The sequence below is a fragment of the Diadema antillarum genome, unplaced genomic scaffold (assembly GCF_040938485.1).
Source record: "Diadema antillarum isolate AM-2024a unplaced genomic scaffold, OU_Dant_1.0 seq00000578_RagTag, whole genome shotgun sequence".
Classification (NCBI taxonomy): Eukaryota; Metazoa; Echinodermata; class Echinoidea; order Diadematoida; family Diadematidae; genus Diadema; species Diadema antillarum.
Window position 1 is genome coordinate 672,317 of NW_027271513.1, and position 15,429 is coordinate 687,745.

Consider the following 15,429-nt stretch of genomic DNA (forward strand, 5'->3'; position numbering starts at 1 on the left):
ATAAGGATTGAGAGAATGTAGCAATATTAGTAGAACACATCATTGAAAGTTTGAGGAAAATCAGACAATCCGTTCAAAAGTTATGAATTTTTGAAGTTTTTTTTGCAGTACCCGCTGGATGAGAAGTCTACTGCAGTGTATGAATAACTTAGATGTCACATGCGTACAACAATACAAGGAAAATATAAAGAGAATTTCACAAAATTCCATCTTTTGAAAAAAGTACACATTCCCCTGACTCGTTACCGACAAATGTTATGGGTAATATTATTCCCCCCTGCCTTTAGAAAGAGGCAAGTCAAGTGCTCTTTTATTATGCGAAAAAAGTGAAAATATGTTGAATTTTCTTTTACATTTTCTTTATACTGTTGTACGCATATGACTCACAAGCTGTAGTAGTCTCCTCATCCAGCGGTTCCAACACAAAAATTAAAAAAATTCATAACTTTTGCATCGAAGCTGTTCATCTGTTCCATCTGTTCCATCTTTTTTTTAGGGGTAGGAATGGGATTGAAAAACGTGAATGCACATTGTGGTAACATGAGCATGAAACCGACCTCATGTAGCCTTCTATACATGTATGTCTCTTAGCAGGCAGAATGCTCAAGTTATTAATCACATCATTGTTTTCATCTGTGTGTAGTCACTGAAATAACACCCAATATAGGTTAAATCATAAGCGAAAAGATGAAAGTTAATCATGCAGAGTGTTTCCTCATACGTGTTTGATTGTTTATTTGTGTGTGTGTGTGCGTGTGTATGAATGCAACTATGTGTGCTTCAACTATGCATTATATACGAGTCAACTCTGTGTGTGTAGGGGGGGGGGGGGTGGTACGTGAGTGTCAGCTGTGTACATGACGGCCATGTTATGCTTCCAGCCGTGTCCATTAATCCCTTCTTTGCCAATGACTCAGATGTGTACAAATTTTACACACAAACCTATAGACAGGTAATGAATGTGACACGCTGAGGGTTAGTCATGTGGTACGGTGATTTTTCATCTGTGTCATGTGTGTTTGTGTGTAGGGAGGTGAGAACGCTCCACTCATCGGCCACGGTGCTCCTGGAGGCCGCGGCCTCGCTGGAGGAACCTGTCCCCAAGAAGAAGAAGAAGAAGGAACACAAGACCAAGAAGGAACACAAGGAAAAGACGATTAAACAGGTGAGTGTTGAGAAATGCATCGAAACCTGTCAGAACGTACGAAACGTAGTCTCCCAAGTTTGATCTTTGAAACTGGACTAAAGATATACGATGTTCCTTGTAGATCTACTCTGAATCAAAGACTTTGTTATTTTCAATACAAAATTGTACATAGAAATTTTGGTGTCGATGAATTACTTTTTGCTGTGGGAATCTCTAACATAGACCTCTGTACATTTTGTTCGAGCTCCACAGAAACAATTATATATTTGTTTGGGGAATGCGATGTCACACAAAGATTTGTTTTTCAAATACAGGAAATAATGTAACAGAATAAAGCTCAAATTACTAGAAGTACTTTAGTTCCACAGTAAAATCCTAAGTGGTATAATGTATATTTTGTTTTTAATGCAAAATATTTTATATGTTTATTCTTTTTTTTGGGGGGGGGGGCGAGGGGGGGGGGGCTCTTCTTAGCGAAATTGATTCAATACGTATGTAATTTGGACATTAGGTTCTAAATCATCTCTAATTCTGTAAATTTGTGAGAAAAAAATATATATAGATCAAAAATGTTTTCTTGAAATGAGACCGTCTTCCAAACCTGGTAAGCTAGAGCATGATGACGAATAAGCCATACGTTTTGCAATGAAAGATGAATTTATATTCAATCATTCACGTTGTCCATTCTGCTCTGTGGCAAAGCTTGAGCAGCAGGTTAAAAAGTGCATAGGTACTGTGTGTGATTTTAGTGGGTTCGTGATAAAACTACAAATGTTGGCCACTTCACGTATGTCATGGCGCGTTTTGATTATGTTTTCCGCAGGGCAAAAAGACGAAGAAGTTAAAGTCCAAGCTGAACGCCGACAGTGGAGTTGGTTTGACGGGTTCGGATACCAAGACTCCCACCAAGAAGAAGCGAGACAAAGACAGGACTGGCTCGTCGCATCCGTCAACGTCATCAGAGACCAGTCTTTCGGCCTCACTCAAGAGTAAAGGTGACTCCCAGACAAAATAATAACAACAAAGCATCTCAAACAATAACAACAACAGCCACAACAGCCACCACCGCTACAACTACCATCACCATAACATCAACAACAGCCACCACCACCACCACATCAACAGCCGCCACTACCACCACATACATACATACATACATATGTACGTATATACACGTTACTGATTCAATTCCTGTACCGTAATCGAACAGGAAAGGTAGCAGGTGAAAATTGTTGTTACGAGAATGTGTCTTTGCTGATACCCTTTATATGATTTTGATGGGTTTTTATTTTTGTTCTATTTTCCCTGATGCCAAATAATTGACAGAGAAACTGTGTATGTCAATTTAAAAGCGAGTAATGACGACACGTTTATTCTCTGTTCTAATCATTATGATTTTAATTTCCCCTTCAGGATCCAAGAGTTCCAAGAAACGCCTCGGTTCTCCCATCTCCGGAGACGTTCAGTCGAAGAAACAAGTTTTATCCAAAAGCGCGTCCAAGAAACTGCAGATTGCCAACCTGGCTAGCCAGGATTCATTTACTTCTGGTATGACAAGGAGATTTATCTCTTACTTCTATTCTTAGCCTGTCGTTTATAGTTTGTTGTGATTCCTGATAATCTCTTTACATCATTGATCATTAATAACAAAACTATCGAGGATTTGAAAAAAATGACTTAATCAAATCTGCATGGATCTCAAACGCGACGATTTAAATGACGAAGGGTTTGTTCCTACCGTCCATTCCCCTGATTTCCTTAGAAGGTTTTTGTGTATTTACCAAAAAGTTGTGCGATGCAAAGTGCCGAGTGTATAAAGCGATCTATTGCTAATTGTGTATGCTGGTTTGTTTAAATGGGTTGTTTCTTCTGCGTTGTTTTCACTAAGAAACTTTATTCAGGTTAAAAATAAATGTCACATATGATACATAAAGACAAATGATACAAATTTGACAGGCAGCTACAAAACGTCTAAATAATATGAATACGATTCCAATTAATATCAGATACAAAACCTTTAGTTTGTTTTTTAGACATATATTCGTCTACTTTCTTCGCTTGCTCCAAAAATGGACAAAATTTAGCTAAATTGATTTTTTTTTATTGCTTGCAAAAAATATAAAGTAGGCCTATATATAAAGTCTTTCTTCTTTTCTTTTTTTGTCGCAGACACAGATTCTGGTAGCATCATCTGGCCGAACAAGCCCGCCCCATCCTCCCCGTCTTCCGCCTCCGTCAAGACCGTCAAAGTGCCCAAGCTCAAGACCAAGCTGTCCAAGAAGCTGAAGAGCAAGGACGGCAAGCTGGGAATCTCGTCCACCGTGCGGAAGAAGAAGAAGAGCATCAAGCCCAAGGGTGCGGCGGATGGGGTTGCTATGGCTACACCATCCGGTGGCGTGGTCTCCAAGAGTGATGCATCTCCGCCGAAGCTGGATGCTGTATCCGGCCTCGAGACCAAGCCCAAGTCTGAACTTTCGATAGCACATGTCTATGGTAAGAGGAAAAGGAAAAAGAAAATCCCAAAATAATAATGCAAATCATTCACAGTTTAAAACGAAGATTCGGTGATGAAATATAAAATAGTTGCACCTTACTTACAGCAAAAGCCATCAATATTCTATTGTAGGCTACCAAATAGGCAAGTTATATGATAGGCATTATTGTCGATGTGGATCGTTATCTTTTTCTACGTCCTGAGCATTAAGTATGTAATGTGATTCCTCTTGAGGAAAGAGGAAATAAAATTTTTCGTGTAGAATCTATGTTATCGTACATCGTCACTCAAATGCCACATATAGGAGACCTTTTGAGCCCATGCTTCTGAAACAGATATGACTACTAAATAACAAGATGAATTCTCCCCATGAAGGGGCACTGTGGCATAGTGGATAAGACTCTTGACTTTCAGTCTGAGTTCGAATCCAGTCCAGTGCTTACGTCCTTGGACTAGATGATATTTACCCACCATGTCCCTCACGATCCAGGTGTATAAATGGGTACCTGACAATGTTAGGATGAGGAGAATAGTGACAGGGCCGTCTGGTAGAGTGGCAATACCGAAGAGGCAACCCTGGATAAAGAAGACCATACTACTATAATCACTATTACATGTATGTCATTCATAGTGACCGTCATAAGTATGCGTTATGTGGTATTTATCAATGGTTGGCTGCACTGCAGGTGAAGATAGCGACTCCACGTTGGAAGACGGCAGTACGGCTACCTCGGTCTCCCTGCAGAACAGCTGGACCAGCCACAAGGGCCTTGCCCTCCTAGCCGAGCTCTCCTCCAACCAATCCTCCTCTCGCTGTGCCACGCCCACCAAGGCCAAGAAGAAAAAGATCAAGGACAAGAGCAAGTCTGCATCGTCCCCGTCAGCGGTTTCCGGGAGTGGTAAAATCTCGTCATCGACATCCATGTCGATGACAGGGACGACGACGACCTCAGGCCATTCCAACAACGGGGTCAAAGTCAGTAGCAAGAAGAAGATCCTGAAGAAGAAGTCGTCTCCGAATAAGAGCGAGAACGGTGAGGGTTATAGAAATTTAAGTCCTGAAATGATCAAATTCATATGTGGATAATTGGATAATTTCCGTCGGTGTTGAAGTCCTGACTGCCTTTACATCTTGTGGTTGCTATTTTAAATTCAAGAAATAGAATGACATTTCCAGTATATCATTGTCGCCTATTTAGTGGTAATATTTACAACTAATGAAATTAATGACCATTTCATTATGCTTATTTACATGTCTAGACGTTTATATCCTCAGTTTCATTGGTGTTGTATTTTTGAACAGATGTTAAGTTTTCTAGATCTGTGTTACTAATTCATTAAACTAGTGGCTATATTCTGAAATCGTGCACTTCCATGCGCATAGCTTCTTCGAGTACTACAAACGACAGTAACTATGGCAACTCGTTCTCTCTCTCTCGTGACAATCCAAGTATCTTGACCATTTACAGTTTGACCTTTATTTGAGATCCGTATGTTCAAATCCGAAGTATCCATTATTCCGAAGCTAACTAATTGTGTTTTTATATGTCATCTTACCAGGATCAGTTGTGAAGAAAGTGAAGAAAACCAGCAAGCCTGACAAGGACACCGAATCACAAACAGCGTCCACCAAGAATGACAAGCCCAAGAAGGCAAAACAGCTGACGGTCTCAAACAACCAGACTGATTCCAGCGAGCCCAGTCAGCCACCTGCTCCAAACCCGACTCCCACCCCTCAGTTTGACGAGAGAACCTGGTGTCGTCGACGGAGCGAGCGCATCTTCCTCAGCGACATTAGCCCTGTCCAGTCTCGAGACATCAGCCCGAGCCGCAAAGTCGAGGCCGATGCCGCGAAGAAACGGCTCCTGCGATCGCCAGCGAAGAAGAAGACGACGGAGCAGCCGCCGACGTCTACAGCCAGTGCCAACCCGGTCGTTAGTCAGATAGGAAGCGTCCTGGACGCCCTCAAGACCGACCCTCTCCAGATGAGGAAGAAACTCATCCGTCTGAGCGCCCAGGAGGACGAGGAGGACAGCTGCCCCCAGGACGAATCAAGGAGAAAGAAGCTGAAGAAGAAGGCCAAGAAGAAGGATAAGACTCCTGCTCTTGACATGGCCAATCTAGACATGGCGCTGAACGCTAGGAATCTGACGGACAGTAGCGACAGTGACGGAGAGAATGTTCCTTTGATATCCCTGGTGGACAGACCTTCCACGCCGGCACCGCGAAGCTGTGTTATCTCCGTGGACGAACTGCAGGATGGACTCCGCGTGCTGATACCCATCGACGGACTCTTCCACGCCGGCAACGTCCGCGGCATACAACCCCCGGACGTCTACGGCGTCGTGATCGAAGGCGGACGCGGAAGTCGACCGCACGTGTTCTCGCAAGAGCAAATTCTGCAGGAAGCTATTGCGGACGTCAAGCCATCCTCCTCCAGGTACCTCCCGGAGGGGACCCGCATCTGCGCCTACTGGAGCCAGCAGTACAAGTATCTCTACCCAGGGACCGTCGTCAAGGGATCTCCCAACCCGACGCTCGACTCGAATTTCATCTCCGTCGAATTCGACGATGGCGACTCCGGCCGTATACCGCTCGATCACATTCGAATGCTTCCCCAGGACTATCCCATCGTCGACTTCGAGCCGTCGCCCATCATGGCACAACGGAAGCGGCGCAGGAGACCGTCGGAGACAAGTTCTACCATGGACTGGAAAATGGACCTCATGAAGGACGACGTCGATTTGGATGAGAGACGAGTTGGTAAAAGTAGAGGTAAGACTTCCCTTTGCTTCTGCTTCCGTCACTTCTCTGGTTTTTGTTTCCTTTTGTATCATCTCCGCCTTTAAAAGCTTCGATACAACCGTCATCTTGTAAAGATAACTTATTCTCTTTGCGATGCTGAGCATGACCAGAGCTTACTCATGAATTGATTTTAATCGTACCTAAACCTTGAGAGACGAGTGCCAGTACCAACTGTCAGAAGTGAATAATTATTAAGCTTTCAACATGACGCTCTTGGTAAATTGCGTCAACAGTCATAATTTATAATGCCTCCTCAAAGCAAGCAACAACTACAACATACAAACGAGCAAAACTGTAAGAAAAAAAAAGAACGAGCAAACGTACAAATTAAAATTTAAAAAAATACAATATTAATCAAATATTTAGGATCAGGATTAAGGTAAGACACGGTAACTGACACAAAACCATTATCTTTGCATCCACTTTCTTTACCTCTGCAGATTACTCGTGGCAATCGCAAAGCAGCAAAGACGACATCAACGCTATCTCCGAGGGGGACAACGACGTCTTCTTGCCCTCTCATCCGAAGTCGAGGAAGAACAGCGACCGCGACCAGAAGTCCTTCAAGAAGCTGGCCTCGAAGAAAACGAAGAGCAAGCTGAAGCTTAAGACCAAGACCTCCAAGCTCTCCAAGAGCCTGTTCGCCGGCAAGGGTACGTCCTCCTCGTCGGAAGTGCGCTCCGGTCTCTCGCTGAAGCCTAAGCTGGGGAAGCTAAAGAAGCGGAAAGTGCCGCCTTCGATGTCGAGGAACCTGCTGAACAAGCGCGAGAAAGGATTTGCCACCAAGGGGAAGAAGACTGGCAGCAAGAAGAAAACGACGAAGAAGAAGGCATCCGGCGGAGGCTCGGGCGTGGTCAGGCCCTTGTCCGGTGCCGGAAGAGGAGGAGGAGGAGGAGGAGGATCCCAGTGTACGGTGGAGATCGAAACGGTCTACTCCTCCGAGGTGTACACGGACGAACTGGACTTCCACGACTGCGGCCTGGTACCAAACGCCTTCGACTCGGACGACTCCAGCGACGATGAGAGCGATCAGTTCTCAAAGGTAACTTTCGAAATTGTCATCTGCGTAACTCCATCAGTGGCAACTATTTCTTCAAAATTCTGCGGATTAAGGACTCTTGCAATCCGATTCTTATGTAAGGGGCTGATGATTGTGAGTTTCTTGCATGTTCATGCGATATCTATTCTAAACAAACATTTATGCGCACTCAGAAGTGATATTTAGAATTGTATATTGGTTTTATACTTGATCTGACGCGAATTTTGTCATGTTTAATTCGTACAGAGCGTGGACAACTTGAGGAAAAAGAAGAAAACCAAGAAGAGGAGTAAGGACACTCTATCCTCGTCCTGCAGCCTCCCAGGTAGGAGTCCATTTTGAGATGCTGCCTACTTCTTGCTTTAGTGTTAACCCTATAGAGATGATGGCCATATAAGTCCATAAATGACTTTACTTATATCTTGAATTTTTCATCGTTTCTTTTCCCATATTTTTGTTGTTGTGTTCTTTCGGTAGGTGTCATTAAATTTGCAAGCAGTTTCCATTGTCGCAAACAGCGACAAAGAAAACAGTTTGAGAATTTCGATTGCAACTGTTTACGAACCCTGACAAAACCTAAGATCGCTACGTTCGCAAACATTTTCCGCTCAGTGAGTTACCCCCTTTTGGAATAGTGTCACTCTAAGTTTTGATGTGTGATTGTTGGCAGCACTCTGTGTGTGTGTGTGTGTGTGTCTGTGTGTGTGTGGTTGGTTGTTTTCGACCGCAGACAAAGAAAGAACTTATCGGTGTATGCATTGTTTGCGTTCGTTTATTTCTCTCGTGTCTGGCAGCATTTTCGCCCCCTCGGCAGCTGTGGAGGTGGTTGGGGAAGGCAACGCAGAGGCGGGGCAGTAAAGGCAAGGCCCGCAAGTTGTTCTACAGGTCATCGTACGCGATAAGGAAGTGATACGGGTAAGTGCCGCGCCCCTCAAAAACCACGTTCCTACGCGAGGTCCTCCCCGCACAATTATTCTGGCATAACATGCCCAGCGTGTTCTGTAATATGCCACGTTTAGTTTGTGATATAGTGACTGTTTAAAGGGGAAGTCCAGACGATTTTCATAATTTCACATCATTGAAGTACAAAAAATCGACAGCTCCATGTATAGATTTTTGGAAGTTATTGTGGTCCTTGAGCAGAGAAACCAATAAACAAACAGCAACAACCATAAATTACACTGAACAATGATGATGACATAGGAGGCTCATATCTTGTAGAAATGTAGCAATGTACTTCCATTACAATACCGCTTTTAACAAGTTCACCTGCGTATAATCTATTCATGCCTTCTTCTTTTGTTCTGCTTCCTTGAGCCCCAACTCCTGCATTCCTATGGTGAAGCTGCCATGACACCATCCTTGTTCATTGTGATTAGTTATAAATTTTGAAAACATTCTTATTCCTCATCCGAAACCGCAATTACTATAAATTCTGAAACTCTGTACCCAGTATTACCAACTATTAGCTGTTCAAACGTAAGTCTAAAAATCATCCAGAGGTCTCCTTTAATTCATACAAATTATGCGTGGGCATAACTTAAATGAACTGTATTCACTTATTCGCGGTGGTTGGGAGGATAAGTGTGTGTTTCATTATTGAAGTTTCATTGGTACAGATATAGTATTAGTCAGTGACCAATTGATGTTTTGGTTAGATGTCTAGGTGTGGTTTAGATGTTTGGGTTTGGTCATCAGATGGGTTAGAAGTCCGGAGAATGGCCTAACAATGGAATGAGTGTCCACTGAAAACGCGGTATTTTCATATGAGAAGGTGGGTTGCAAATTAAAGTATGGTGGTCAGAATGTTACATCCGCAACATGAAGAGAGAATGGATATGTTATAGAATTAGGGTCTTTTGTAACAAAACAAACACACCAGCTCAACTGCGGAGACCTCGTTTTAAGATGAGATATCGCGTGATTTCCTATACCTCTCATTATTGTCGTAAAGCTTCGATAACTTTTAATTCCATTCTCTGTCAAGAGCTTACAACATAACTCTGCGTGCCACATTCATTCCTATGTCCATAGGTTTGTGTGTGCACATTTGACTATTTGGCATAGAATGGGTTAAGCCATCAACCGTTTTTTTTTCTTCTTTTTTTTACGAGAACGTACAGAGCTCACTTACTCTTATGAGGAGAAGTGTGGAAGGAAAGCAAGAACTTAATGAAACTCTCGAGTAAAATCAGATGAAAATTAATATATTGATGTAGAAGACAGAGATTCAAATGTCAATGCAATTTCCTTCAATTCAGTTCATTTTACTGAAAATACAATATAAATGTCAGTCATATCGAACTGTGAAGAGGATTGAATGAAAGCTTCATGTTGGGAATCATTCGTGACCCCAATTCCAAGAAAATGGAAATACCGGTACAAGTTTAGAATGTCAGTAATTCATCTTATATGACGTTTAATAAGCGTGGGTACCTTAAATCATTCGTTAGATCACATTACACCTCTCATTTAGGTCATGACTGAAATGTCAAAAATGTTTCACATTTTTGTCGCGTGACGTTCCTCCTAGCCCCCCCCCCCCCCCCACACGACACTCTGCATTTCGTGTTATGAGGATGTTGTGTGTTGGTACATCCATCGCGACACAAAAATTGATCCCCTTCGTATACAGTCGTAGGAAGTTGTGGGCTTTCCGGATATGACGTCACAGTCATGTGAGCAGGACGGCTATTTCGAGGTGTTTGCATACCGCATTCCATAGATAGGATGACTTGGAGGTGTTTCACACCTACAAAATATCTTGCTCGCTTGCAATTATTGTTTCTGAAACGCGTTTCTAAACGTGTTTAGAGTTAGAGTTGAAGTGTTCAGACACGGAAATTGGTCTCCTCGCTAACTGCACGTTGCAAAAGTACTTCCACCCAACTGTCGTGTAACAAACTTTGGCTTGCAGATCACACACAGCTCTTGATAATCATGTCCATGGGCTAGAGTATTTCCCACACGTAGGCACTAATGGCGGAAATTAATGTAAGGTCAAGCGAAGATTCACCTCAATTGTGTTTTAAAGGTCACACAGTTCGACGAAAAAAGTAGCAAAACTCAACTGGAAAGCACCTCCACGCCACGATTTGCCAATCGCGATGAGAAAAACCTGTTTTGGAAAACAGGATTCCAACTTACTTTCAGATTTAAAGAAAATCATTGATCAACATAAAACTTGTGCGTCCACAGACGGTTTGCAAATGAGTTCTTTGCGTAGTTGACAGGCTCTCAGTAGTGATCATGTCGTTTGAGATATTTGTCGTTTAATTTCTCTCGACATTTTGCAGGCCCGCCCCCGAGATTCCACCAGTCCAGTCTTAAGTTTCAACGTCAGATTATGAGTCAATGAGAAATAAGAGGAATACCGCCCATGAAATCAGTCATAAATGATCAAACGTTGTCGAAACAACGTCTCACTGCGGTGAATTCCCATGAAAGAAACAGAAAAGGGGAAAAAGAAAAGGGGCGAAAAGGAAGGGAAAGGATTTGAGGTGATTAACTTCATGATCTGTTTTCAGTTGTAAATGATTTTCCATCCAAAATATGCGGTATTTATCAGCGCACGAGTGCACCGCCTGTTTTGAAGTCCTAATCTATCCTCATAGGAAACGCAATGTGATTTGTGTTTCCACCTTTTCTTTTCTCGTACCCTCCTGTCATGTCTGTCCATTATGTTATATCCGCAATTGGAGCCCCACAAGGACCGTAAATGTCTTTTGGTTTTCCGACACTGATTGTCACCTACAAGTACTCCTCGGCACCCATTGAGGACGAATTTATGAATGCAATTTGAAAAAATGTCGTTTGACTCGATGACCCCCCTCCCCCCCCCCCCCCCATCCCTCCATCCCTCCTCTTCGTTTCCTTAGAGAGCGAGAGGACGTGGTGTTTGGTAGAGGGGTGTCGGGAAGATTCGTACGTGCTAAAGCTGTGTACACCAGCTACCTTAATGCACTGTAGAGTGAAAGTGATCGTGACTTTGAGCTGGGAATGATTTGAGGTAGCCAAGCCTAACGGTTGTCCTTGAATGTTCGACAAAGTGTTGAATTTGTAGTGCTGTTCTGTTTGTTTCTCGATGTTTTCTTGGAGCCCTATACGAAACATTGTGACTTCATCAAACAAAACAAACAAACGAACAAACAAACAAAACAAAGACTAAAACGAAAAGTTTTAGAGGTGCTTGCTCTTGTAAATCAAAATTACAATTAGTCTCTAACCCATGTCGTCTGAAATCCACCCCTTCGCCCCCTTCCCCGCCCCTTAACAGTGATGCATACCAGTGTGTGTCATTTTTTCAGTGTTGGTGTAGTTCACCCTGGTGACGATATCCTTCTGGTGAAGATTTTACTCATAGTTACTTTTCTACACTTTTTCTCTCTCATAATTTGTATTAAAGCCGCCCAGCTGGTTCACTGTTTTGACAGGTATAGCAAATTGTCTTATGTCTCTGTTCAGTGCAGTCCATTCAAACGATCAAAGGCCGATTTGGTCGTTACAGACCCTAGCAATTGCGTGAAAATGGTGCATTTGCGTATGAAATTCGTCATGTCAACATTATGTTTTACTTTTCCTCAAACATTGTATTATAATCGTAGGATTTCTGACTGGTCTAGAGTGCTTTAGACTTCCAAGGATGGTCTAATGTACGGTTCTTGAAATAACACTATATGTTATTCCATTTACTACGATTAAAAATGTTTAACTCTTGTTCACAATGCATCATTTCCACGTTTTCTCTTCTTCAGGTTGGCGAATGCGCCGTGTTCCTCTCGCTAGGGCGCCCTCGCTTGCCGTACATCGGCCGCATTGAGAGCATGTGGGAGTCGTGGGGTGGTATGATGGTGGTGCGGGTCAAGTGGTTCTACCACCCCGAGGAGACGAAGGGCGGCCGGAAGTCCAGCGATGGCAAGGTGAGCGAGGACATCTAGAGCTGTGCGACTTTCCGTCTCCTTTCTGGGGGTCTTTTCATGAAGCATTTTGTCGGATATTTTTTTTTTCCTTCTGGCAAACTGTTATAAGCTACTGAAATCCTTGCATCTAATTGGCTGAGAGCAAATTTGTCCGACAAATTTTTTGGACAAAATGCTTCATAAAATGCCCCCTGTACTTCCTTTTCTCCTTCACTTTTTTTTAAATTTTATTTTTGTTGTATTCTGTTGACATATGTTATGTATTGTTTTTAATTTTGCCTTGGTTGTTGTTCATGCGTGTCGTTTTATTGATATATTTAGTATGTAGATATTTCATATTTGTTCGCGTGTCATTTTATGATGCTTTATTTCTTCGTTTGTTTTAAGTGAAACAGCATGGTTACCCTGACGTTTATGGAGAGAAAAAAAAAGGTCATTTTGAATTTTACAAAGAAAAGTGCAGCAGACTCCAAGAAAACAAGAAAATGATTGGTACTGCTCGTTTTTCACTAATTCTCATATTACGTCGACAACTATCACGACTACTTCTCGTTGTACTGCCGTTGTAATGGATGATGCTAAAAATGTGGTTAAAACAGTTAAAACAGTGCGTAAATTTACTGATCTATTTTACTTACCCCTTGCCAACAGATGGCGCTCTACCTGTCCCAGCACGTGGACGAAAATGACGTGCAGACCATATCGCACAAGTGTGAGGTTTTCTCACTCGACGAGTTCAAGCAGTACGTGTCCGGCAAGAAAGTGCGCAACACGTTCGTCAAACGCCAGGACATCTACTATCTAGCGGGCACCTACGACCCGGGCAGCGGCCACACCGTTTCGGCCAACTGACCCCCCGGAACGGAACTGACCTTTACCCCCTTACATCATAATTATTTTGACCACGACAGAAGAGCGGTGTATGTTTAAACTTTGACCATGGAAGGGATTCATATCCAATTTAGCGAGCAGAAGACGGAATTATGTATTACGCCTGGATGAGCCACGCGATAATTCTACATCTGTCTTGCATAGAATGTGCTATTTGTTTCTAATATGAAGAGAAAATTAGTACGAAGTGGCCGATTTTCACTTTGTACGGTTGCTATAAGTGATATTAAGTGGGAGACCGGTATACCTTAGTCAAAGTAACATAATGGTTGGTTTTTATACGCACGCGTCTATAGTACGTGACGACGAGCGCGCACGCTCGCGGAGGATTAAAGTTGGAGCAGAAAATTTTACGCAGCACAGCATGAATTATGAAACACCAACCTTCATAAAATCTGTTCTTTTCAGTGATCATGTTCCAGTAATTTGGCAGCCACACAATAAATTGTGTAAATCAACAACCATCCAAGACGAAGCTGAAAATGAATACCATGCCCTTGCAGTATTCTGCAAGAATTTACTTCCGGCTGTTGTCGCCGCTGTTTTTAATGCAGATTTTGAAAAAAAAAGTCATGGTAATTCCAGGTATTCATTTTCATGTGGTACTGCCAGTCGACAAACTGAGTGCATAACTATGGAATGGGAGGAGTGTTAGATTGCTACGTCCTTGCCGTCGTAGATCCGTCGCATCCAGGTTTACAACTCTTTCAAAGAGAGAGACTGCTCAAAGTTGGACAAAAGGTGGCAGCAGATAGGCCTGCCAGAAAATAAAATGGGCGTGATTACGTAATGTGATATCAGTATATCTCGTGACCGAGTCTTTGCGTTTTAGATGGAGTAGAATCAAGCGTACTTGAATTGCGACCAAAATCAAGTAATGGACAGTATTTTAATTCTATGAATGTTTTATCTTTTTGATCAGAGTACTATTGTTTTATGACGCCGGCGGTTGTATGGCCTGTATGTTAGGTCTTTTTAATGGAAAGGAACATTTTGATGGTGTGCATTGTCGTCAGATTCATTGTAAAGAAATCCAGTCATATTTTTGTAAGTCAGATATTATCGTCAAATCATGAGAATATTAACGTTCCAGAAGGTCGACAAGGAATGTAGTGTCGATCGTGTGGAATGAAATTATTGTTGCGTAAACAAATAGCGCCACCGAAATACGTTTGTTTTGATAGACAAAATGAAGTTTGTTTGTTTGTTTGTCTTTTCTGTTCTCATTGGACTCTTGACTGATTTTATGCTTTGTCGCTTTACTTGCACATATTCCCACTTTTAGAACGATATATGTGCAATGGACGGCAAATATGTATTAACAGTACTGTGAATAATTTCATTGATCATGGATTAAACAGAAAACAATGCTTGTTGTTTCTTTTTTTTTTCAATTTGAGCTGCGAAAAAGATTACGCAAAAGAGTGATGATTCGGTAAAATATCTGTCACAAAGAGTATTTTCCGGTTTTTATCATTTTTGTTTTGTCTTCATCGTGATTGTAATTCTTTTTTTAATTAGTGCATCATTAGAATGGAAAAGACTGATTAGGAGAAGAAAAAATACAGCATAATTGATGACAATTTGTAAAATGTCATCATTATTACTGCTTATTTATATTTTTCTCATGTTGGAAAAGATTGAAATCGCCATAAAAAATGATTCATTACTAAAATGAGCATTTGATGATCTCTTGTTCGTGTTTGTCTTTGTCTTTTTTCTTTCTTTTTAAAAGAGTGGTTTGAACGTTTATAAGCCAAAGAGGGAGTAAAGTAAAGGGAGGTGCCTAAATATTTCAGTTTAATATGTCTGCCATTTTGTATCACGCTTCAATGGGATCTAGTCGAGCGTTTCGTTACCAAGGAAACAAACAAAAAAGCTTGTGCAATATTGGCACATTTTCCCGTCTTTTTACGCATTTTTAAGCAAAAAAAAAAAAAAAAAAAAATGAAATGGCATCATTTGCGTAAGTATAGGCGGAATAGAGATGGGGAGTTGTTTGGAGTTCAGCCTTGTATTTATGTGTCGTATGATTCCAACCGTGATCAACTGCAAAACCTGCAGGACGTATTCAAGCTTTGGGGATTTTTTTTTCCCTCTGACGTCGTAACTGGTCGAAGACATTATCAAGCTG

The 15,429-nt window shown here is 42.0% G+C and overlaps 1 pseudogene; it reads left to right on the forward strand.

Moving 5' to 3' along the window:
• The window catches only part of LOC139735434 (uncharacterized), a 114,182-nt pseudogene extending 98,956 nt beyond the window's left edge, over positions 1-15,226 (forward strand).
• The last annotated feature ends 203 nt before the right edge of the window (positions 15,227-15,429 follow it).